A 23,895-nucleotide genomic window follows, 5' to 3' on the forward strand; every position below is an offset into this window, starting at 1 on the left:
CGCAGCCTCCTTTCTTCAGGGCGTGCTGGGAACTGCAGCTGCCAGGAACCCTCCAATTCCCTCCTCCTCTCTCCCTCCTCCTCCCCCCCCCCCCCGCCCCACCTTGTCTTCTGTTTGCAAGCTGGGCTCTGCCTGGTCCAGTGGCCACCTTGTGGCAGCCAATACCTCTGCAGCCTATTCTGTAGGAGAAAAAGGAAATTCTGCAGAAACAACATTAAATTCTGCATTGCGCAGTGGTGCAGAATTCCTCAAGGAGTAATGTGTACTTTAAATAGATGAGGGCAGTTAGTGCTGTTGGATATTTGAGTAGAGAACACAGGGGTAGCAGAGGATATTCCAGAATACATCATTCTAAGTCTTCCTATGGTTTCAATTATGTCACAGCACAAGGCATTCTGAATTACCGCCAGCATAACACAAACCAGTGAGGATTTCAGAGAAGGAAAGCTAGTTATGAGGGAACATAAGAACGGCCATACTGGGTCAGACCAAAGGTCCATCTAGCCCAGTATCCTGTCTTCTGACAGTGTCCAATGCCAGGTGCCCCAGAGGGAATGAACAGAACAGGTAATCATCAAGTGATCCATCCCCTGTCGCCCCTTCCCAGCTTCTGACAAATGGGCTAGGGACACCATCCCTGCCCATCCTGGCTAATAGCCGTTGATGGACCAATTCCTCCATGAATGTATCTAGTTCTTTTTTGAACCCTGTTATAGTCTTGGCCTTCACAACATTCTCTGGCAAGGAGCTCCACAGGTTGACTGTGCATTGTGTGGAAAAAAATACTTCCTTTAGTTTGTTTTAAACCTGTTGCTTATTAATTTCATTTAGTGACCCCTAGTTCTTGTGTTATGAGATGGAGTAAATAACACTTCCTTATTTCCTTTCTCCACACCAGTCATGATTTTATAGATCTGTATCATATCCCCCCTTAGTCGTCTCTTTTCCAAGCTGAAAAGGCCCAGTCTTATTAATCGCTCCTCATTTGGAAGCTGTTCCATATCCCTAATAATTTTTGTTGCCCTTTTCTGAACCTTTTTCCAATTCCAATATATCTTTTTTGAGATGGGGTGACCACATCTTGACACAGTATTCAAGTTGTATAAGCCAAACTTCCCTATTGAAGATGCAAATTAGTTGGTCCTTGAAATTTTTGTAAATTGCCAATGCTGCCGTTAACTGAGCTGTTTGAGTGGCCCTTCAGAACCTGGACTAGTGCCAAGTAACTGGAAAAGAAATTTTTTTCTCAGGGTTCTAGTTGCCTAGAAATGTTTGGCTGGGTATGTCTTTTTGCTTTAGGACAAGGTTAAGCTAATTAAGTTACTTAGAATAGTGAAGAGTCCATGAAAAGGACACTTCGGCTTAGTTTAATCTAGTGACTACAGCTTCCCAGTTTTGACTGAAATGTGAATTAAAATCACATACCAGCATCTTTGGAACCTGCTTATCTCCATTTGTTCCTATTTAAAGATGGTCTGGTTCTAACTTCCAAGATTTTCTTTCTTTGAGAATTCAGTTGCAAATGAAGGATGGACTTTTTAGAAGAGACAGTCTGAAAGGATATTCATAGTCCAATCCAGCAGTTGGATGGTGACGTTCACCTTGCCATATGTTGGAATGGAGCATGTAACTGCTGGTAGAAAGTAATTTTTCATTGGGGAAGCATACATTTTGTGCTCTGCTTCATCAGACAACTGAAAAGCACCATGAATGATGCTGCAGGTGCCTGTTATGCTTTCCTCTGACATCTATTAAATAGCAGTGTTTTTAATAATTTTTTGTATGTCTTGGGAAGGGGAAGTTGATATGCAAGTTGTAAACGTAAGTAGAATGGCCGATGACTCTAAAATGGGGTAGTAACTTCCCTTAATAAAATTGTCTTCCAGGATGTATTCTTCGTAAGAATGTCTTGCATACTGGCTGGCAAAAGTTGACCATAAGATTAAATTAAGGAGTCTGTCGAGGTCTGATATATCGTTCATTGTTGACAGTTGTATTGCAAGTGGCCTACACAATTTCTTTTTTTCACCTGGGTTTCACAATTGTCAATATCAATACCATTTCCAGCTGATGAAGGACATGACTTGTTTTAATTCCTAACTTGTGTTCTCTCTCGTCATGAAATTACAAAGATAATAGACTTCAAAAAAGAACTAGATAAACCCATGGAGGATAAGTCTATCAATGGCTATTAGCCGGGATGGGCAGGGATGGTGTCCCTAACCTCTGTTTGCCAGAAGCTGGGAATGAGGGATAGGGAATGGATTACCTGTTCCGTTCATTCCCTCTGGGACACATGGTATTGGCCACTGTCAGAAGACAGGATACTGGGCTAGACGGACCTTTGGTCTGGCCCAGTATCGCCGTTCTTGCATTCACTTTTTGTGTCTTGGAGTACAGTTTTAAATACACCTCTAAAGGGCATGGCACAGGTCCTGGGATGGAGAAACTTAATTTGTCTTGGGATCTTTAGGTCTAATACTAATGTAATATACACCTTTTTTTCGTACAGATCTTTCTTTCAATAATAAAAGCTGCAGAAATGAAGGTGAGAGGGTAACAACTGTGAAGAAAAACAGAACACATAAAGGGTCATCTCTGCTTCAAGGTAACTATCATACATTTTACTTCCTTGTGAGCCAGGCCATAATATTCAGGATGACATGACTTTCAGGCTGGATTTTTTTTCAATGGTGGTTTAGGGCATACAGCATGTCTGCAGGACCTTATGGAGGGTCTTCACTCATACCTTGAGGTTATGGCACAGCAGACTTTTTTTCGTGGTGGTGATGGGAAATTAAACCAATTACAACAATCTTCTTTTAATGCAGTTGTGTATAAATCTGAGCTTGTCATATCCTCTCAAGGCTGGTTTACACTTAACTATTAAGTCAACATACCTACAGTACTCAGGGATGTGAAAAATTAACCAGTGGAAGAATTCTTCTGTTGACCAAGCTATTGCCGCTTGGGGAAGTGGATTGCCTACATCAATGGGAAAAACCCCTTCTGTTGATGTGGGATGTACTTTAACGCTGCAGCGCTATGGCGCTGTGCCGCTGTAATACCTGTAGCGTAGACATGGCCTTAGTAACCTTGTGTTCTTTGAGTGCTTGCTCATGTTGATTCCAATTAGATGTATGTACGCCATGTGCATAGTCACTGGAAGGTTTTTCCCCTATGAGTACCCATCGGGTCAGCTCAGGCGCCCCTTGGAGTCACACCTTCATGGCACTGCGTATAGGGCCCTGCCGACCCACTGCCTCTCCTTACTGACAGTGACAGTTGTCAGAGTGTTCTCTTTTCTCTTGTTTTCGAACGATCCCCTAGTGTACTCGTAGTTCCTACCTGTAAATAGTTTCAGTAGTTAGTTAATAGTTTTTAGTGTAGTGTCATATTTGAACCCCCTCCTCTTGTTAGTCAGGATTCCCTTCCCCTGCCCGGGGCTAGGGCATGCCTCGGTCCCAGGGGTTTAAGCTATATGGGGTCTACCAAAAGCTGATGTCAAAGGGCGACCCGCACATGTCCTGCTTAAGGTGCTTGGGGAATCATAGAATATCAGGGTTGGAAGGGACCTCAGGAGGTCATTTAATCCAACCCCCTGCTCAAAGCAGGACCAATTCCCTACTAAATCATCCCAGCCAGGGCTTTGTCAAGCCTGACCTTAAAAACCTCTAAGGAAAGAGATTCCACCACCTCCCTAGGTAACCCATTCCAGTGCTTCACCACCCTCCTAGTGAAAAAGTTTTTCCTATTATCCAACCTAAACCTCCTCCACTGCAACTTGAGACCATTGCTCCTTGTTCTGTCATCTGGTACCACTGAGAACAGTCTAGATCCAGCCTCTTTAGAACTCCCTTTCAGGTAGTTGAAAGCAGCTATCAAATCCCCTCTCGTTCTTCTCTTCTGCAGACTAAACAATCCCAGTTCCCTCAGACTCTCCTCATAAGTCGTGCTCCAAGCCCCTAATAATTTTTGTTGCCCTCCGCTGGACTCTTTCCAATTTTTCCACATCCTTCTTGTAGTGTGGGGCCCAAAACTGGACACAGTACTCCAGATGAGGCCTCACCAATGTCGAATAGAGGGGAATGATCATGTCCCTCGATCTGATGGCAATGCCCCTACTTATACAGCCCAAAATGCTTTAGCCTTCTTGGCAACCATGGCACACTGTTGACTCATATCCAGCTTCTCGTCCACTGTAACCCCTAGGTCCTTTTCTGCAGAACTGCTTCCTAGCCATTCGGTCCCTAGTCTGTAACAGTGCATGGGATTCTTCCGTCCTAAGTGCAGGACTCTGCATTTGTCCTTGTTGAACCTCATCAGGTTCCTTTTGGCCCAATCCTCTAATTTGTCTAGATCCCTTTGTATCCTATCCCTACCCTCCAGCGTATCTACCACTCCTCCCAGTTTAGTGTCATCTGCAAAAGGGAAGAAGCTTCAGTGATACTGATAGCGCCAGCCTGGCCCCACCAGCGCTGGTACACCATGCTTGTGGAGCTGTCATTGGACACCCCAATCATCCCACCTTTAGTTCCGGACCTGATCACCCAGCACCACGGCCAGCTCCAGCATCCCAATCTCGAGTCTCTCCATCTCACGGTTTGGAAGCTGCATGGTTAAACCCGGTAGAGCTCACATGCTCAGATCCTGTTAGGGAGGTTCTCCTTGGCAGTAGGAAACCATCCACCAGGGCGACCTACTTGGCCAAGTGGAAGAGATTCTTGATCTGGTGTTTGCAGTCGTACCTCTCCGATGCAAACATCAATATCCTTTATTTTGGACTGTCTGCTACATTTAAAGAAGCAGGGCTTGTTGATTTCATCGATAAAGGTTCACTTGATGGCCATTTTGGCGTTCCACCCAGGAGTGGCAGACTGCTCGGTCTTCGCTAACCCAGTGGTGGAGTCGTTTTCTTAAAGCACTGGACAGGTTATACCCACAAGCTCGGCAACCGATCTCGGCATGGGACCTTAATCTGGTGCTTTCGAGGCCCATGGGGCCTCCATTTGAGCCCTTAGCGACATGTTCATTAGTCTATCTGTAATGGAAGGTGGCTTTCCTGGTCGCAATAATTTCAGCTAGTAGTGTGTCTGACTCAAGGCCCTCACATCTGACCCTCCTTATACCATCTTTTACAAAGACAAAGTGCAGCTTCGGCTGCACTCAGCCTTTCTCCCTAAAGTTGTGTCTCAATTTCATGCCAATCAAGTCTTTTTCCCTAAGCCTCACGCTAACAGCCAGGAGCAGAGGCTCCACTCTGTGGACTTTCGGCGGACATTGGCCTTTTCTATCAAGTGAATGACGCAGTTTCGTAAATCAAACCAGCTGTTTGTTGTGGTAGTGGGCAGGATGAAGGGCTTCCCGGTGTCCTCTCAAAGGGACCTGCCCCCGTGCTGATGGCACATTCTACAAGAGCGCAGGCTTCCTTGGTCGCATTCCTGGCCCAGGTCCCAACCCAATCCAGATCTGTAAAGTGGCAACGTAGTTCTCAGTCCACACTTTTACTTCTTATTATGCTGTTACCCAGCATGCCAGGGACGATGCAGTGTTCGGCAGAGCAGTGCTTCAGTCCAGCGGTTCCATGAACTCCGCCTCCTAGGTAAGGCTCGGGAGTCACCTACTTGGAATCAACATGAGCAAGCACTCGAAGAAAAAACAGTTACCTGCCTCTTGTAACTGTTGTTCTTTGAGATGTGTTGCTCATGTCCATTCCAGGACCCACCCGCCTTCCCCTCTGTCAGAGCAATCCGGCAAGAAGGAACTGGAGATGCGGCGGGTTGGCAGGGCCCTTTATGTGGCGCCATGAAGGTACCACTCCAAGGGGCACCTGAGCCGACCCAATGGGTACCGCTAGGGGAAAAACCTTTTGCTGACTGTCCACGCGACACGCACACACCTACTTGGAATGGACATGAGCAACACATCTCGAAGAACAGTTACAAGAGGTAGGTAACCGGTTTTTTACTTATAATTGAGTCAGTCTTGTACTACCTATGGTTATAACTTGCACCTCTGCTGGCTCTTCCTTAGCAGTCATGTGCCAGAGCCCTAATCCCCTCTGCTGGCCCTACCCAATGCCCCGTTTGACCTTTACATCTTTCTCTCAGTTGCCACGTAATCTGGCTTCTTTCTTTCTAGCGGCTACAATAAAGGTATGTGACTATATGAAGACCTATAGTAAATAGAAATTTCAATGGAAGTATGTAATAGACTAAAAACATTCCGAAAAGTGTTTTATTAATTATTGAAATGAATAGCAATACAGTATTGTTAGCCTTTTAACTATTGGAAAGCTTGTTTTGCTGCTTATTTAAATGTGACCTGCAAAGAAGAAATTTGGGTTTGTTATTAATCTCAGATGTATAAATGTGGCCTGAGAGTGTGTGTGTGTGTGTGTGTGTGTGTGTGTGTGTGTGTGAAATTTCTTCTTGGGTTTTTACATTAGCAGTTATTTATTATAAAGGTCTTTACATCTCTGTTGCTGGAAGATGTTAGAGAACTAGCTTGCTTTTATCATACAAGAGCCTGAAACCTGAGCCTTTGAAAAGAGAGAGGATTTTTTGTTCAGATAGTTTAATATTCTGGTTTCAGTTTAATGCCTGTTTAACAAACACTTGAAAGAAAAGCTCTCTATGAAAGTGTCAGCATTCTGCCCCATAAAGTACAGGCTAAGGCAGTGGGCAAACTATGGCCCACGGGTCAGATCTGGCCCGTCAGGGCTTTGGATCCAGCCTGCGGGATTGCCAGCCCTGTGGCGCAGTGGAGCTAAGGCAGGCTCCCTGCCTACACCCGCCCTGCGCTGCTCCCGAAAGCGGCCGGCACCATGTCCCTGCAGCCCCTGTGGGGGCGGGGGCCGCAGGGACGTGGTGACGGGGGGTGGGGGCAGAGGGCAGCGCACGGAGCCCTCTGCCCCCGCCCCCACAGGGGCCGCAGGGACATGGTGCTGGCCGCTTTCGGGAGTGGCGCGGGGCCGGGGCAGGCAGGGAGCCTGCCTTAGCCCCGCTGCGCGCCGCTGCCATCCTGGAGCTGCTCCAGTATGGGAGTGGCGCGGGGCCGGAGCCTGCACCCCAATCTCCTGCCCCAGCCCTACATTCATGGCCCTGCATGCAATTTCCCTACCCAGATGTGGCCCTCAGGCCAAAAAGTTTGCCCACCCCTGGGCTAAGGGCTGGTAGTCTGCACTGCAGAGGCTTTGCATGGTACAGCTGTGCAGTGGCTATGCAGCATATACTGGCAAAAGGCAAGTATAGTTGTCAATAGTTTAATTATATCTCCCTGAACGACAGCTGTGTGGTTAGGGGTGTGTGACTTTTTTGCTCTCCTAACCAATGTAGCTATGCTAGCAAAACTTTGTTGGATAGACCTAGCCTTAGACTTTCCCACTCGTGTCCTCCTAGATGCCCAAGAAGAACAGGGAAAACTATTTAATATTCCTGATATTGCCTGGGTAAGACACACAGAAAAAGCTTTGGGGGAAAATGGTCTCTTTGTTTATCCCTAAAGAAGCAGAACAGGGGACACAGTCTTTTTTTTCCCCCTTTGCAGGTCACCTTTTAATGCTGCCACATAATTTAAATCCAGTGTAATGCAGAATAATGGGGCTATTGATCTCTTTGCGTTCTGAGTATATTTAATGAGGAACATGGAAGGCTTCATGGCAGTATATTGTGAAAATCGGTTATGGGGGTCAGGAAAGAGTATAAAAGTATGTGAGATGTGCATATGTGGAAGAATTGTGCTTGGCATGGGCCAGGTGAGAATAACTGGGAACAGTGGGATGAATTGGAATAAAATTAAATTAAAAAAAAAGAAAAGCTTCCGAGCAACCTATTAAGGTGGGATAGGTTCCTTGGGAAAGAGTAGGGAAGTGCTATTGCTTAAGATGTGGAAGGGTAGACAAAGCACTGTATAGGGAACTGCCCTGCATGGGCCAGAGCATGGGCAAGGTGAGCTTGAAGGACTTGTCCATGGCATCTAATTCTAAGTTTCTGCCATGATCACAAAGCAGTTTATATCTCTAGGGGCAAAACGACTTTGATAAAATGTGAGTAGTAAGCACCTGAATGAGATCTCTGGATATGGAGGAGAAACTATGCAGGTAACCATAGATGTCAGAGTTTACACATAATTGTGTGAGCAAGGATTAAGGATTCTAATAACAGATTATTGCAGTATGACTATTAAATTTGTTCCGGACAATGTTGTCTTGCTGGTGACATGAATGCTATTCTCACCAGCTGCCTAAATCGGTCAGATGGAAAAGTAATCCTATTTGTGATTCCCCACTGACACAGATTGCATAATTAAAATAGGGAAGATCTGCTGTGAATTTAAATTAGCTGTTTTTGTATTTTGCTGCTGCTATTTGTGGGTTTTAAAGCTGTATAGTGAGGTGAAATTGCACCAATATTTGCTTAAATGTTATAACTGTTGGACATAAGTGCCAATTCCATGTTGAGTTCATGGTATAAGAATGGATTTTTATATAGTCTTAGTAAAAGCAAATTCAGCCCACCCACTTCCTTTTTTGTAAGGGATATTCAAGAAATTGATGAAACCGCATAAATTAAATTAGCAGTTGGGTCTAATTAAATACTTTGCATCATATAGCTAAGGATATCAAACACGTTCCCTTTGGAGTACATATTCCTAGATTCCAAGACCAAACGGGACCATTGTGATCATCTAATTTGACCTTCTGTATAACACAGACCAGAGAACTTTCCCAAAATAATTCCTAGAGCAGATCTTGTAGAAAAGCATCCAGTCTTGATTTAAAAACTGTCAGTGATGGAGAATCCACCATAACCCTTGGTAAGTTGTTCCAATGATTAATCATTCTCACTCTTAAACATTTATGCCTTAGTTCCGGTCTCAATTTTTATAGCTTCAACTTCCGGCCATTGGATCAGACTGCTACAGACTAGGGACCGAGTGGCTAGGCAGCAGTTCTGCAGAAAAGGACCTAGGGGTTACAGTGGACGAGAAGCTGGATATGAGTCAACAGTATGCCCTTGTTGCCACGAAGGCTAACGGCATTTTGGGCTTTATAAGTAGGGGCATTGCCATCAGATCGAGGGACGTGATCATTCCCCTCTATTCGACATTGGTGAGGCCTCATCTGGAGTACTGTGTCCAGTTTTGGGCCCCACACTACAAGAAGGATGTGGAAAAATTGGAAAGAGTCCAGCGGAGGGCAACAAAAATTATTAGGGGCCTGGAACACATGACTTATGAGGAGAGTCTGAGGGAACTGGGATTGTTTAGTCTGCAGAAGAGAAGAATGAGGGGGGATTTGATAGCTGCTTTCAACTACCTGAAAGGGGGTTCCAAAGAGGATGGATCTAGACTGTTCTCAGTGGTACCTGATGACAGAACAAGGAGTAATGGTCTCAAGTTGCAGTTGGGGAGGTTTAGGTTGGATATTAGGAAAAACTTTTTCACTAGGAGGGTGGTGAAGCACTGGATTGGGTTACCTAGGGAGGTGGTGGAATCTCCTTCCTTAGAGGTTTTTAAGGTCAGGCTTGACAAAGCCCTGGCTGGGATGATTTAGTTGGGGATTGGTCCTGCTTTGAACAGGGGGTTGGACTAGATGACCTCCTGAGGTCCCTTCCAACCCTGATATTCTATGATTCTATGGCTGGGGCTCGCTGCCCATGCAAGCCGACGCTCTGGCTCTCCGGTGCCTCCGGAAGGCGGCTCCTCCCTGCCGAGCCAGGGCACCGCTTTTTTAGTGTTACCGTATTTCAACAATCAAAAAAGAGGACGGGGGGGGAGTCCCAACTGAGCGCTGCCCCCATCCACTCCCTCCCACTTCCCACCCCCCGCAGAACCTCCAACTCTCCCCCTGCTCCTTGTCCCCTGACTGCCCCCTGCTGAGACCCTCCCCCCTAACTGCCCCCTTAGGACCCTACCCCCTATCTGTCTTCTGGCTGCCCCAACCCTTATCCACACCCGCGCCCCCAGACAGACCCCCGGGACTCCCACACTCTCTATCCAATCACTCCCTGCCCCCTGACTGCCCCCCAGAACTCCTGACCCATCCAACCCTCCTCCTGCTCCCTGACTGCCCCCCAGGACTCCCCTTACCACTATGCCGCTCCACGTGGAGCTAAACCAAACAAGCTGCGGAGCACACAACCCCTCCCCATCAGAGTGCTGCGATGCGATGCGATGCTGAGGCAGGGGGAGGGAGGGAGCGGGGGAGGGACTCTGCCTGCTGGAGGCCAATGGGAGCAGCTAAATCAGGCCCAGGCGCCCAATCAGCCGCGCCACATTCTGCATGAGGGGAAGGGAAGGGAGGGAGAAAAAATCCTGGGCGCCCTAGGCGACTGCCTAGTTCACCGGCCCTGAGCGAATCCGACAGCCCCACCCCGCCGCTTGCCTGCGGGCTGCACAGTGAGCCCCCGCGGGCCGCATGTTGTGCAGGCCTGATCTAGACTGTTCTCAGTGGTACCAGATGATAGAACAAGGAGTAATGGTCTCAAGTTGCAGTGGGGGAAGTTTAGGTTGGATATTAGGAAAAACTTTTTCACTAGGAGGGTGGTGAAGCACTGGAATGGGTTACCTAGGGAGGTGGTGGAATCTCCTTCCTTAGAGGTTTTTAAGGTCAGGCTTGACAAAGCCCTGGCTGGGATGATTTAGTTGAGGATTGGTCCTGCTTTGAGCAGGGGGTTGGACTAGATGACCTCCTGAGGTCCCTTCCAACCCTGATATTCTATGATCATGTTATACCTTTCTCTGCTAGATTGGAAAGCCCATTATTAAATATTTGTTTCCTGTGCAGGTATTTATCGACTGTAATCAAGTCACCCCTTAATTTTCTCTTTAAGCTGAATTGTTTGAGCTCCTGGAGTCTTTCACATCTTTTAATCATTCCCATTGCTCTTTTCTGAACCCTTTCCAATTTATCAACATTTCTTGAATTGTGGATGCCAGCACTGGATACAGGATTCCAGCAGCCAAATACACCAGTGCCAAATAGAGAGGTAAAATAACCTCTCTACTGCTATTCAAGATTCATGTATTTATGCATCGAAGGATTGCAGTAGCCCTCTTGGCCACAGCGTCTCACTGGTAGCTCATGTTCCACTTTATCCATTATGACCCCCAAATCTTTGAGTTGCCTTTTCCCAGGATAGTCCCTACATTCTTTCTTCCTAGTATGTATCCATTTACATTTAACTGTATTAAAATACATGTTATTTGCTTACACCCAGCTTACCAAGTGATCCAGAACGAACTGTGTCAGTCATCTGTCCACTTCATTATTTACCACCCCCCCAACTTTTGTCACATTTGCTGGTGATTTTGTTTTCTTCCAGGTCATTAATAAAAATATTAAATAGCATAGGGCCAAGAACCAAACCCTGTAGGACCATATTAGACACACCTCTTTGATGATGATTCTCCATCTACAGTTACATTTTGAGGCTTATCAGCCATCCATTTAATGTGTGCCATGCTAATCAAAATGTTATGCGGTACCAAGTCAAATGCCTTACGGAAGTCTAAATATATTACATCAACTCTATTACTTTTATCAACCAAAGATGTATTCTCATAAGAAATCAGTTAGTTTGACAGGATCCATTTTCCATAAAACTGTGTTAATTGGCGTTAATTATATTACCCTCCTTTAATTCATTGTTATTATTTAGTCCTGTATCTATTGGTCTTGTATCTTGCCCAGAGTCAATTATAATTTTTAAATATCGGTGCAACATTAGCTTTCTATCAGTGTTTTGGAACTTCTTTGATGTTCCAAGACTTAAATCAACATTAACGGTCCAGTGAGATCCTCAACCAGTTCTTGTAAAACTTTTGAGGGCAAGTTATCCTAACATGCTGATTTTAAAATGTCTGACATTAATATCTCCTGTTTAATATTCTCCTTAGATGCTAGTGGAATGGAAAGATTGATATGATACAAAACAAATATTTATTGAACACCTCTTCCTTGTCTGCATTATTATTGATAATTCTACCACTTCCATCTTGCATTGGATTAATATCATGGTTCTGATTCTTTTTCTTTCTAATATTCTTAAACTACTTATTATCCTTAACTCTGCTGGCCATAGACTTCTCCTTGTGTCCCTTTCCTTCCCTTATCATTTTTCTACAGTTCCTACCATAGGTACTGATTGCCCAACCCATCAGCTGTTGGGTGCAGAGCACCCCCTAGTTGGCACCTATGGTTGTTACTATTAATTCCCTTTTCTTCCTTTTTTTTTAATTTATAGATAGTTTTATAGCTGCGTTCACTTCCTCTCTAAACAAGGTCAGTTTTTTAACCAGTATGATATTCTTCCTTCGTTGAGGTTTTTTGGGCTTCTAGTAAAGTGTTCTTAAACAATTCCCAATTGTCATTGACATTTTTTTGATTAAATTTTCTCCCCAAGTTGGTGAATAAGTACACAGTTAAACAGTACACAGACTACACAAGTTGAGGGCAACAAGTGAAAAATATAACATGGAATTGAAACTGCATGGGCAGTTTAGGTGTGCAGAGTGTAACTACCTAACTAGTAGATTCTTAAACAGTTCTCTGTGGAGGACATTCTGGTGTTCTGTGGAGAGCATACCCTCATTTCCAGCTGCTAAATTGGACAGCTGAAATACTTCTGATGTATGTAATTTCTGTAATTGCCACAGGGATGTTATGTAATAGTCTGTTAAAATGTGGTCAGTGCTATGAACAAGTTTGTGATCTTACAGAAGCTGAAATTTGGCCAGGGTACTTGGTCAAATATCCTGACTCTTATGCAAAGTGCATTGGATGTCTAATGGCACAAATGTTGAGAAATTTTTAAAAAGGTGTCATTCAAAAGACAAATATCCAGCTATATACCACCCCAGCACCATGCTGGAGTGTTGGGTTCAGTATACGTTCTTTGCCTGGCACAGTGGGGTTATGGTCTGTGATTAGCGCTGCTAAGGTGAGAGTGCCCCATACTGAGTCATAACTTTCCTCAATCTTGTGTGGGAGCCAGAAGTCTTAAAATAGTTTTGGTGTCTGTCCTATATTGTGTACCTTAGCTTAAGGATTAGCACTGTAGTTTTCTTAAATTTTTGCTGCACTTCTGAATTAACACCTCCAAATCATGGTTTCACTACCTTTTTATTGTAAGCAGATGCATGGATGCCATGGTGGAAGGTAAAGCTATGCTGGCTTGCTCAGCAGAGCTGCAGTAAAGATTGGATTAAATGGGTATATTATGTAAATTGCAATAAAGCTTTTATATAGGAGAATGATGTGTAAATTAAGATTTATAGTTTGATACATGTTTAAAGGCTCAATACTGTGTTTCTTTCAAAAATATATAATCTTGTAGAATCCTTTCTAGATACATACATGAGCAGCTGGGCGTGGAAGCCTGTATGTGGGAGCTAGGAGTTCTGTTCCTGGCTCTGCAAGACATGTGACCTTGTGTAAATTAATCTCCCAGCTTCAGTTTCCCTCTGTAAAATGTGTATAATACATGTTTCTTAGGGTTAGTGAAATGGAATTCATTATAATTTCTAAAGCACATTGTGATCCCAATGTATTTGAATGGCAAAGTTGTATCTCCCTCTCTCTGGACACACAGTTCATTCTCAGCACATTTAAAAATTATTCAGACTGTTTTGTGCACCCTTTGAGAAATTAAGTAAGATGAATTACCAGTCTTCAGTGAGGATCAGTTGTTCTGGTGAGTGAATACATTTATCAGCTTTTGTGGAAGCACAATATGAATTTTCTACTAAATTAAGATGCACTTGTTTGTGTCATTAGAGTTGTGCAAAACACTGTTGCTCTGTTTCCCCATGGTGCAGCTAGTGGTATAGTTGTATACAGATTGATGCAGTTTTAGAAAATGCAGGGCAAAATTTTCATCTCAGCCTCTACTAGACCTGGCCTCCCTTTTCTGTAACTGCAATTTGCAGGCATATTTAACTCAGTTATTTTCAGGTACAGTTAAAATACCTTGAAACCACAAAATAGATAGATATCCAAGTGACAGTAATTGCAAGTGCAAAGAGGCTGGCTTTTGAAAACCTGGCCCAGAATATCCCATTACTCATTATAGACACAAGGTGGGTGTGGTAATATATTTCATGAGACCAACTTCTATTCATGAGAGAGACAAGCTTTCGAGCCACACAGTTTTCACAGTTGCAGCTTTCTCAAGTGTCACCTTTTGAGCTGAAATCTTCAGTGTTTGCTCTCTGCACAGAAGGGGAACTTTCATGAAGTTGAGTAAAATCCCTTTCACTTTAATTTATTTATTTTAAGAATTGAACCCTTCCCTTCCCTGTCTCAAGCAATGTGTTTTGAAACCTCCAACTTGACACACACACAATCCTCAGTGAAGGACAGGTGATGTTAAATGAGAGGAGGGATTAAACATTGATATTCTATTCTACAAGAATAGAAAATGCTGTTTACTATAGGTGGAGCTGATAGCAACCAGGCTTCCTTGGCTACCGGGCGGAGAGGGGAAGAAAAAGAAAGATGGGCCAAGCTTCCCCCCAGCTACCCCCTGTACCCAGTGCATGGGCCAGCAACCTCCTCCTGTGTGTTCCTCCTCTGTGGCAAAACACAGGGCAAGATCCCCTGCAACTAGTGAGCAAGGAAGAGAGAGCGTGCATGTGAATAAGGCTGGGCTGGGCTTCTCCTCTGCCCACCCCCCACTAACCACTAGATCCAAGTACTCATCCCAATTCCTCTGGGAAACAGCCTTCAACTGCTGCTAGCTAATGCTGTTAGTCCTGTGGGTCCAGTAGCAGTAGTCTGTACTTCAATGTTGAAGATTCAGAGGTCAGATGCTGCTGATGACTCATGATAGGGTTGGGGATGACTGTTAGTTGCATGTAGTTTTTACCTTTCTTGAAAGAAAAAAAAAATGACTAGGAAATATCTCTTTCCCCCCCCCCCCATAACTTTTTGTTTAGGTTACAAAGTCAAGCACTTGAAAGTTAGGAAGTGCCAGATTTACATTTGCATGCGACCTTAATTTGGTCCCCTTGTTCATAGAATCATAGAATATCAGGATTGGAAGGGACCTCAGGAGGTCATCTAGTCCAACCTCCTGCTCAAAGCAGGACCAATCCCCAGACAGATTTTTGCCCAAATGGCCCCCTCAAGGATTGAACTCACAACCCAGGGTTTAGCAAGCCAATGCTCAAACCGCTGAGCTATCCCTCCCCTATATATTCATTATGGTACAGTCTTTTTATATGATACTTGTGTTTTTCACAGGATGTGCACAACATGAATGCACAAGAGGGTAGAATTAAGGTCATGCAAGCAAACCTAAATCTGGCATTTCCTAGCTTTCAGGTGCTTAACGTACACTAAATAACATTAGTTAACAAAATACTCGTTTGTGTGTGTAATATGTAAAATGACTGACAACCATATTGTAGGAGCGTTAATATCTGTGCTGTCAGACTTATTTTTAAATGGACAACTTTAATATCACCTTAATGTTGGGTTTTTTATTTAAAGTTTACTTACTTTTTTCCCTGGCAAGCTGTTTGTACATATCATGTTTTTGCCCTTTTTACTTCCCATTTGCACCTTTTCTGCAATAGTTTGTGTTCAAATACATGTTTGTGGCTTTAGCAAAGCAACTGGGAAGACCGTTATGATCTAAAACTGCATTTAAGCATTACCCGCGTTTAATTCTAACAACGCTTATTTGATACACAGGCCTGGGAATAGAAATAGTTTGTGTTTTTTGTTTTTTTTTTTTGAAATGGGAAAGCCAAGGCCCCGCTTTAAAATGCAGCTATTGTATTTGCCTTCTGTGATAGCAGCATAAATCTCTCAGTATTAAGACCCTAACTCAATTGCGGGATGATCTTCAATAATTGCAGCTGAGTGGCGGACAAAGCATAGAACAGGGGTCGGCAACCTACGGCACGCGAGCCGATTCTGAGTGGCACGCTGCTGCCCACTGAGAGGAGGAGGGGCGGAGGGGCCGGAATGTGGGAAGAAGGGGAAGGGGGAAGCTTGGCTGCCGCAGGATCAAGCGTCTGCCTCCTGCCCCCGCAGGGGAGAGCGGTGGGGAGGGGGTCACGGCCCCCCGCCCCACTCAGCCCCCCCGCCCTCCCCTGCGGGGGCAGGAGGCAGAAGTTTGGTCCTGTGGCAGCCACGCTCTCGCCCCCCCCCGTTTCTTCCCACAACGTGGTGCATTCCGGCCCCTCCTCCTCCCAGAGGAGCCAGAGCCGAGCGCAGCGTGCTGGCTGCTCCGTAGATGAGGGAGAGAGAGGTAGGGACGGGCCTTAGGGAAGGGGGTGGAACAGGTCATATCCCTCCCAGCCCCCTGCCGTGAGCCGCTCAGGGCAGGGGGCTGGGAGCACCCCCACGAGCCGAGCACCCCAGCCTTCTGCCCTGCACCTCCCCACCCCAACACACACCCATCCCTCTGCCCTGCATCTCCACACACACCCATCCCTCTGCCCTGCACCCCCCCACACCCCCCCCAGCCCTCTGCCCTGACCTCGAGTTGCCCCCAACACCCAGCCTTCTGCCCTGCATCTCCACACACACCCCAGCCCTCTGCCCTGAACCCCCCCCACACCCAGCCTTCTGCCCTGCACCTCCACACCCCCCAGCCCTCTGCCCTGACCTTGAGTCCCCCCCCAACACCCAGCCTTCTGCCCTGCACCTCCACACACACACCAGCCCTCTGTCCTGAACCCGCCCCACCCAGTCTTATGCCCTGCACGTCCACACACCCCAGCCCTCTGCCCTGACCTCGAGTCCCCCCCAACACCCAGCCCTCTGCCCTGAACCCCCCCAGCCCTATGCCCTGACCTCGAGTCCCCCCCCACACCCAGCCCTCTGCCCTGAACCCCCCCTCACCCAGCCTTCTGCCCTGACCTCGAGTCTCCCCCCCCCCCCAACACCCAGCCCTCTGCCCTGAACCCCCCACCCAGCGGGCTGAGCAGGCTGGCGGTGTAAGATCAGCATTTTAATTTAATTTTAAATGAAGCTTCTTAAACATTTTGAAAACCTTGTTTACTTTACATACAACAATAGTTTAGTTATATAATATAGACTTAGAGAGAGACCCCTTCTAAAAAACGTTAACATGTATTACTGGCACGCGAAACCTTAAATTAGAGTGAATAAATGAAGACTCGCACACCACTTCTGAAAGGTTGCTGACCCCTGGCCTAGAATATCGCGGAAAGTAATAATGGACCTTTATTAATAGGAGTAATTTGGAAAAGCCGCAGTAGATGTATTTGTTTCAGAAAAAAATGCTGGAAGGATATAAACATTCAACTAGTTATGCCTGGAATGTTTTTGATAACCAGACAGTTTGGTGCAACTACAGGGCTGTCCCTAGGGGGCAGGGCAAGCGGGGCAGCTGCCCAGGATGCAAAGCTGGGGAAGGAGGGGGGAAGTGGTAGGGGATAGAACCCTGCAGCGGACCTGATATTGCCAACCGTACTTCTGCGCTGCTGGTGGTGGCAGTGCTGCCGTCTGAACTGGGCAGCCGGAGAGTGCTGGATGTTGGCTGGGCATCCCGCTCTGAAGGCAATGCTGCTGCCAGGAGCAGCAGCGCAGAAGTAAGGTGACAGTACTATGCCTGCTGCAAGGCTCTACTCCCTAGTGTGTTTCTCCTCATTTTTTCATCCCCGCCCCATCCCCCAGCTTTGCACCTGGGCATCTGCCTCCCTTGCCCTGCCCAAAACTCTTCAAGATCATTTAATGTAATAATGGGAGGGGAGCGGGAGGAGGAGAGTGTGTGTTGCAAACCTCAATGTATGCAAAATCATGAACTGTGCAAAGTAAGCTAATTTAAAACAAAATTGCGGTGGAAGCCTAATATTGTGGAATCCGCAATATCGCAAATGAAGTCGGACCTTACTCATTATAAAATGACCTAGTAACTTGGCCATTCTCCAGTCTGCAGTATTGGATTCCTTTTACAGGCTGTGAGTCAGCACTTTCGGGTGAGTCATGTTTTTTAGTCATGTGCCCTTATTGTAGGGACTGATGAGAGGAACAAAGACTCAGTGGAGGAGAAACTCAGTCTGAAGCCAGAAAACAGTATACGTCCTGTTTCCTGAGGCTAGTGGTGCACTTACTGATTAGAGTGAGGATTGTTTGTTTCACTTACACTGACTTTTCTTTCTGGAAACATCTGAGTTGCTGCTAATGGCTTATAATCTTAGTTCTTCAGATAAATTAAAAATGTGAAATGAACAGTGTCAAATAAATCTTCAGTTTTTATTTTACACTCCATTCAACACCTTTTCGAGCTTGACATTTTACTTTGGATAAAATTTTCAAAGCGCTTAAGTGATGTAATGGCCTGTCTCATTGACACTTAAATCACTTTTGAAAATGGAACGTAGGTGCCTAAGTCACTTAAGCACTTTTTGAAAATTTTATCCTCTCCTCACCACCAGTAGGTAAATGGCTTGTTGATGATGCCTCTGTTTGCTTGGATTTAAAATGGATGGAATCTGGTTAAATTGAAATGTATTTTGGAAAAAAAAAATTAGGCTTAACCATTTCAGATGACCTGCCCCATTTTTGCTGTAAGGTTATGTGATGAATACCCTAAAAATGCCCAGGTTGTATGGGTATTGGCACAGAAGAGAACCTACTACACGTACATTTGTGTGCCTGTGGTTGGGATGTTAAGTTCCCAGAAGTCATGGTGGGCTTGGACCCATGCTTCTGGCACACCTCAGCATCCATCTGAAAACAGAGGAGGATCTATTTTCTGCCTGAATAACCTCTTATATTAAATTGTTTTAGACACAGGGTGCCTCAGTTAGCTCATTTAAGCGAATATGCAGGTCATTTTAATTGCTGGATTACAAATAGCCCAAATAAAGTAGTGGGAAAAGAAACTTTTTTTGTTTTTTGGACTGTGACAAATAAGGGGCCACCTGGAGGCAGCTTGTTCAGAATGCAGACTAATCCATGTGTCTTATTTTAAAAATATTACATGTGCTACCCAGGAGCCACAGCTTTTTTCTGGAGCAGGCCTTATTCACACACTCTTTTTGAAACCACTTGGTTTTCCAGCTTCATGCTGTTAATGGAAGCATCTTGAAACATCTGACTAGCATAATTGCTCTGACATAGAATCCTAGAATATCAGGGTTGGAAGGGACCTCGGGAGGTCATCTAGTCCAATCCCCTGCTCAGAGCAGGACCAATCCCCAACTAAATCATCCCAGCCAGGGCTTTGTCAAGCCTGACCTTAAAAACCTCTAAGGAAGGAGATTCCACCACCTCCCTAGGTAACCCATTGCAGTGCTTCACCACTCTCCTAGTGAAATTTTTTTCCCTAATATCCAACCTAAACCTCCCCCACTGCAACTTGAGATGATGCAACATGATGTTGTTGCAGTATATCCTACCCCTAGCATCTTGAATGTTTTGTTCTGTGTGTCTAGGAAATGCAGCTCAGAGCTCGCCCACCTGCTTAACATCTTGTTCGCCTTTTACTTTCACAAGACTGTCGTGTCCTGGTGTGCTCTCCTTACCTGTGATTGTTCGTTCAGAGTGAGTGTGAGTGTGTGTATAAGTGTGTGTGTTGGTAAAGCTTCCTCTGACTTCTTTTTTAGGGGTCCTGTTTGACTGTCTTTGTCCTCTCCTCTTCTCCCTCTATACCCTATCTCACTGGGTGAGGTCATCCACTCTCACTGCATCGACTACAGTTTCTGTGCTGAACTTGCAAATCTATCTTTCTGTTCCTGGCCCATCTCTTGATCCAGGCTGTCACCTCTGCCTTTATTTTAAAGGTATCCAGGATAACTGGTGTGCACAACACAGAAGTGGTACCTTCTTTGATACCTTCCTAGTTTATACCAACACTCTCTTGGGCATGGCTTCTCTCTTACAGAAACTTTCTCCAGCATGTCATTCTGGGGCTGACCTTTTTAATTTGGCAGGACCATGTAGCAGCAACGTTAAACTGACCATTTACAACTGACTGCTCGATCTCCCTCTCTTCCAACTGTCATGTTTGTACTTCTTGTTTCACTAGTTTTTCCTTTCTAATTCCTGAGAATTCACATCTGCTGTCAGCTTAAACTTGATATGGCTAAAGCTCTCCCCCACTACTGAACACATCACCATCCATCCTGTCTCAAACCCATAACCTGTGGGGTCCTATCTCATCCAGATCATCCAGGCAATATTCACATTCTGCTGCTGCTTTCACAATTTTTTTAAGACCCTCTTGTCCATACTCCTATCCAGGCTCCTGTTATCTCCCACAACTTCTCTGGCTTCCTTGATAGCTGCTGCTCCATGCCTCTCCTTTAAACACAGAGCTTCTGAGATCACCTGGATCCATCATTCTGACCATGTCGGCCTCCTTACCTTGAATCCTTTGTTTTGCTCCCCGTTCTCCACCACATCAAATTCAAGCCTTCAAAGCCCTTCACAGCTATTCATCCTCACTCATTTGACTGTCTCTTGTCAAACTCCGAAGGATGACAGCCTTAGAACCCCATTTGCGCGTTTGTCCCATAACCACCTCTGTTTTTTCCTCTCTATAGCTCCCCTTATGTGTGGATCACCGGTAGCTTTTTTTCAGTATAGCCTATCAGCACCCTCTCCTGACCAGTCTGATGCATTGCAGCCACATTGTTTTCTGCATCTGCACTCAGAGCAGAGGTCCCTCCAGAGCATTTCATGGCAGGCTGGAAAAACAGAGAGTCCAAAGTCTTTCTGTTCTGCAAGGGTGAGTTTGAAAGACTGTTTGTTTTAAGATGAAAACAAGCCAAAATAATTCAGTCTTTTTCCTCTGAAAGGAAAGCCTAGCACATCTTTAGCAAACAGAACTTAAACATCAGAGGGGTAGCCGTGTTAGCCTGGATCTGTAAAAAGCGACAAATAGTCTTGTGGCACCTTATAGACTAACAGACATATAAACAGGTTAGCCTTTTTGTCTGAAGAGTAAATTGCAGTAAAACAGTCTATTGTGAAGCTCTCTTCAGGCTGACTACAATCCCACCATGAACAAATATGAAAGAAACATAATCTCTCTTCCTTGGAGCAAGTCTTTCCAGGCTGGGTATACTCACCATGTGAACAAATCAAAGAAAAACAAACTTAGTTTCTTCACTAACTTTTGCCTACTGGTGTGGCACAAACTTTCCCAGAGGCCCACCACACAGGATGATCTATTTACTCCCAGCAATAGTAGCAGCTGCCTTCCTGTTTCAATATTTGCTCCAGCCTGTGTTGCTTGAAGGCTAACAGGCCCTAGCTGACTCTGAATCTTTTCATTGATCCGTGTCTTCCCATCTTGAAGCCTCCTGGCTTCCTTCCTTGGTCATGCCCTGAACTGTAGTGGTCCCCTTAGGGATAGTATATTCTATCACAGCAATATTTCCCTTAATTATACTTTTATCTGTTTAAGTTTTTAAAGCAGTTTTGAAATTGTCTTGTTGTAGTAGTAAGGCAGTTGTCTCGTCTCTTATTTTCCATGTTGGCACCAAAAAATAAAAAAAAAATCCCCTGTCAGGGGAGAAACTTTAAACATTAAATTGTTAATTAACATTTTACTAGGCAGCATTTTATGGGTGCAAAAAGTCACATTAGTGACTGTTAAACTGTTTAGTAATGTGCTTTTGCTCCTGGCATTATGGGTGAAAAATTAAGCTAGTAAAATGGTCTTGTTAATGCATAGTAAAATCTTAATTTATACTTACCCTTCTGCAGCTATTATTGGGAAATGCTGCTCTCTTTTGAGCACCTGTAGATCTACCAAATACAAATCTTACCAGGTTCTTAAGATTTTTTTGTTCCCTCCCAAGGCACCTCTATCCCATTTTGCTCCAGGGAAAGACTTGTGTCCTTTCCATGAGACAGGCGGTAGTTCTGGGGGGTTTCTGGTCAACTGCTAGAGACAAGACAGATGAGCTACTCATCTCATCTGAGACTCCACAATATTCAGATTACATCAAGTGGCAAATCAGTTCTGTGACTTTTGGCTTCTCCTTGTGAGACAGTTCCATCATATTAACCAAGAATGTTTGTATTTGGTAAAATCTTAGCTGAACAGCTTGTCAGTTTTCATCCTGTTTGTTATGTATATGGAAAAGGTGTGTGTAGAACAGAGCCCTCTCTGGCTCTGTTGAAATGGCAGGAGAGTCCAAGCAAGACATCCAAGAAAGCATGTTTAGTGCAAAACCCTCTAAACGTTCGAGCTAAACTTTTAAAGTGGAGATGCTATAGGTTGTCCCCTTCCCATGCCTAGTAACAAGGTTTCAATGCAGCAGGTACTATTTGCCTTGATAATCACAGTTACAGTATCTCATGAATGCTTTCAGGATTTAGTGAGCACCAGGCTTCTCTGGATAACTTAAATCTGTTATATGAAGTTGGACCATCTTCTTCAGCAGAGACTTAAGTAGGATTTGTGAATGGCTGGCCCAGAGAGAGTGAAATAAATGACTTGGGTGCTAGGGAAAGACATGGAAATAATCCTTACCTCAGCTGTTTTACACTGAAAACTTATGTTCCTCTTTGAGTGATGTCCCTGTAGGTGTTCCACTTTAGGTGTTCGTGCGCCCTGGAGCTCGTAATCTTGCGCCGCTTCAGGCAGGTATCTGGCACTGTGCGACCAACCCCTCCTCAGTTCCTCCTCTTCCGCCATTGACTCAAGTCGGAACAGCTAGCAGCCCTTTCAGCTTATTCTGAGTAGGATAGGTTTATCATTCGTGTGCTCCTTCATGTTTTGGCCACCATTCCAGAGGACATGCTTCCATTCTGATGACGCTTGTTTAAAAAAAAAAAAAAAAAAGCGTTAATTAAATTTGTGACTGAACTCCTTGTGGGAGACTTGTATGTCCTCTGCTCTGTTTTACCTGCATTCTGCCATATATTTCATGTTCTAGAAGTCTCAGATATTGACCCAGCACACGTTGTTCATTTTAAGAACACTTTTGCTGCACATTTCACAAAATGCAAAGAAGGTATCGATGTGAGATTTCTAACGATAGCTACAGCACTCGACCCAAGGTTTAAGAATCTCAAGTGCCTTCTAAAATCTGAGTGGGACGAGGTGTGTAGCATGCTTTCAAAAGTCTCAAAACAGCAACGCTGAAACAGAAACTACACAACCCGAATTTCCAAAAAAGAAAATCAACCTTCTGCTGGTGGCATCTGACTCCGATAATGAAAATGAACATGTCGGTCTGCACTGCTTTGAATTGTTATCCAGCAGAACCCGTCATCAGCATGGACGCATGTCCCCTGGAATGGTGGTTGAAGCATGAAGGGACATATGAATCTTTAGCTCATCTGGCACGGAAATAACTTGTGACGCCAGCTACAACAGTGCCATGAGTATGCTTGTTCTCACTTTCAGGCGACATTGGCAGCATTATCTCCTGCAAATGTAAACAAACTTGTTTGCCTGAGCGATTGGCTGAACATGAATGAAGTAGGACTGAGCAGACTTGTAGTTCTAAAATTTTACATTGTTTTATTTTTGAGTGCACTTTTTTGTACATAATTCTACATTTGTAAGTTCAACTTTCATGATAATGAGATTGCACTACAGTACTTGTATTGGGTGAATTGAAAAATACTATTTTTTACAGTGCAAATATTTGTAATCAAAAATCTAAAGTGAACACTGTACACTTCGTATTGTGTTGTAATTGAAATCAATATATTTGAAAATGTAGAAAACATCAAAAAATATGTAAATAAATGGTATTTTATTATTGTTTAGCAGTGTGATTAGTCGTGATTAATTTTTTAATCGCTTGACAGTCCTAGTTTAAACTAGTTAGCTTTATTCTTTTGTCTCCGTCCTCTCTCCCCCCCCCCCCAAATAAAAATTGTTTCTCTTCATAGGATTGCAGGTTTCCGTTCAACTGTCACTGTAGAGTAGTCGTTTTTCTCCCCCC

At 44.7% G+C, this 23,895-nt stretch overlaps 1 pseudogene; it reads left to right on the top strand.

Moving 5' to 3' along the window:
- The first annotated feature begins 2,518 nt into the window (after window positions 1-2,518).
- LOC135892056 (bromodomain-containing protein 4-like) overlaps window positions 2,519-23,895 on the top strand; it is a 145,883-nt pseudogene continuing 124,506 nt past the window's right edge.

Source organism: Emys orbicularis, chromosome 19 (genome assembly GCF_028017835.1).
Source record: "Emys orbicularis isolate rEmyOrb1 chromosome 19, rEmyOrb1.hap1, whole genome shotgun sequence".
NCBI lineage: Eukaryota > Metazoa > Chordata > Testudines > Emydidae > Emys > Emys orbicularis.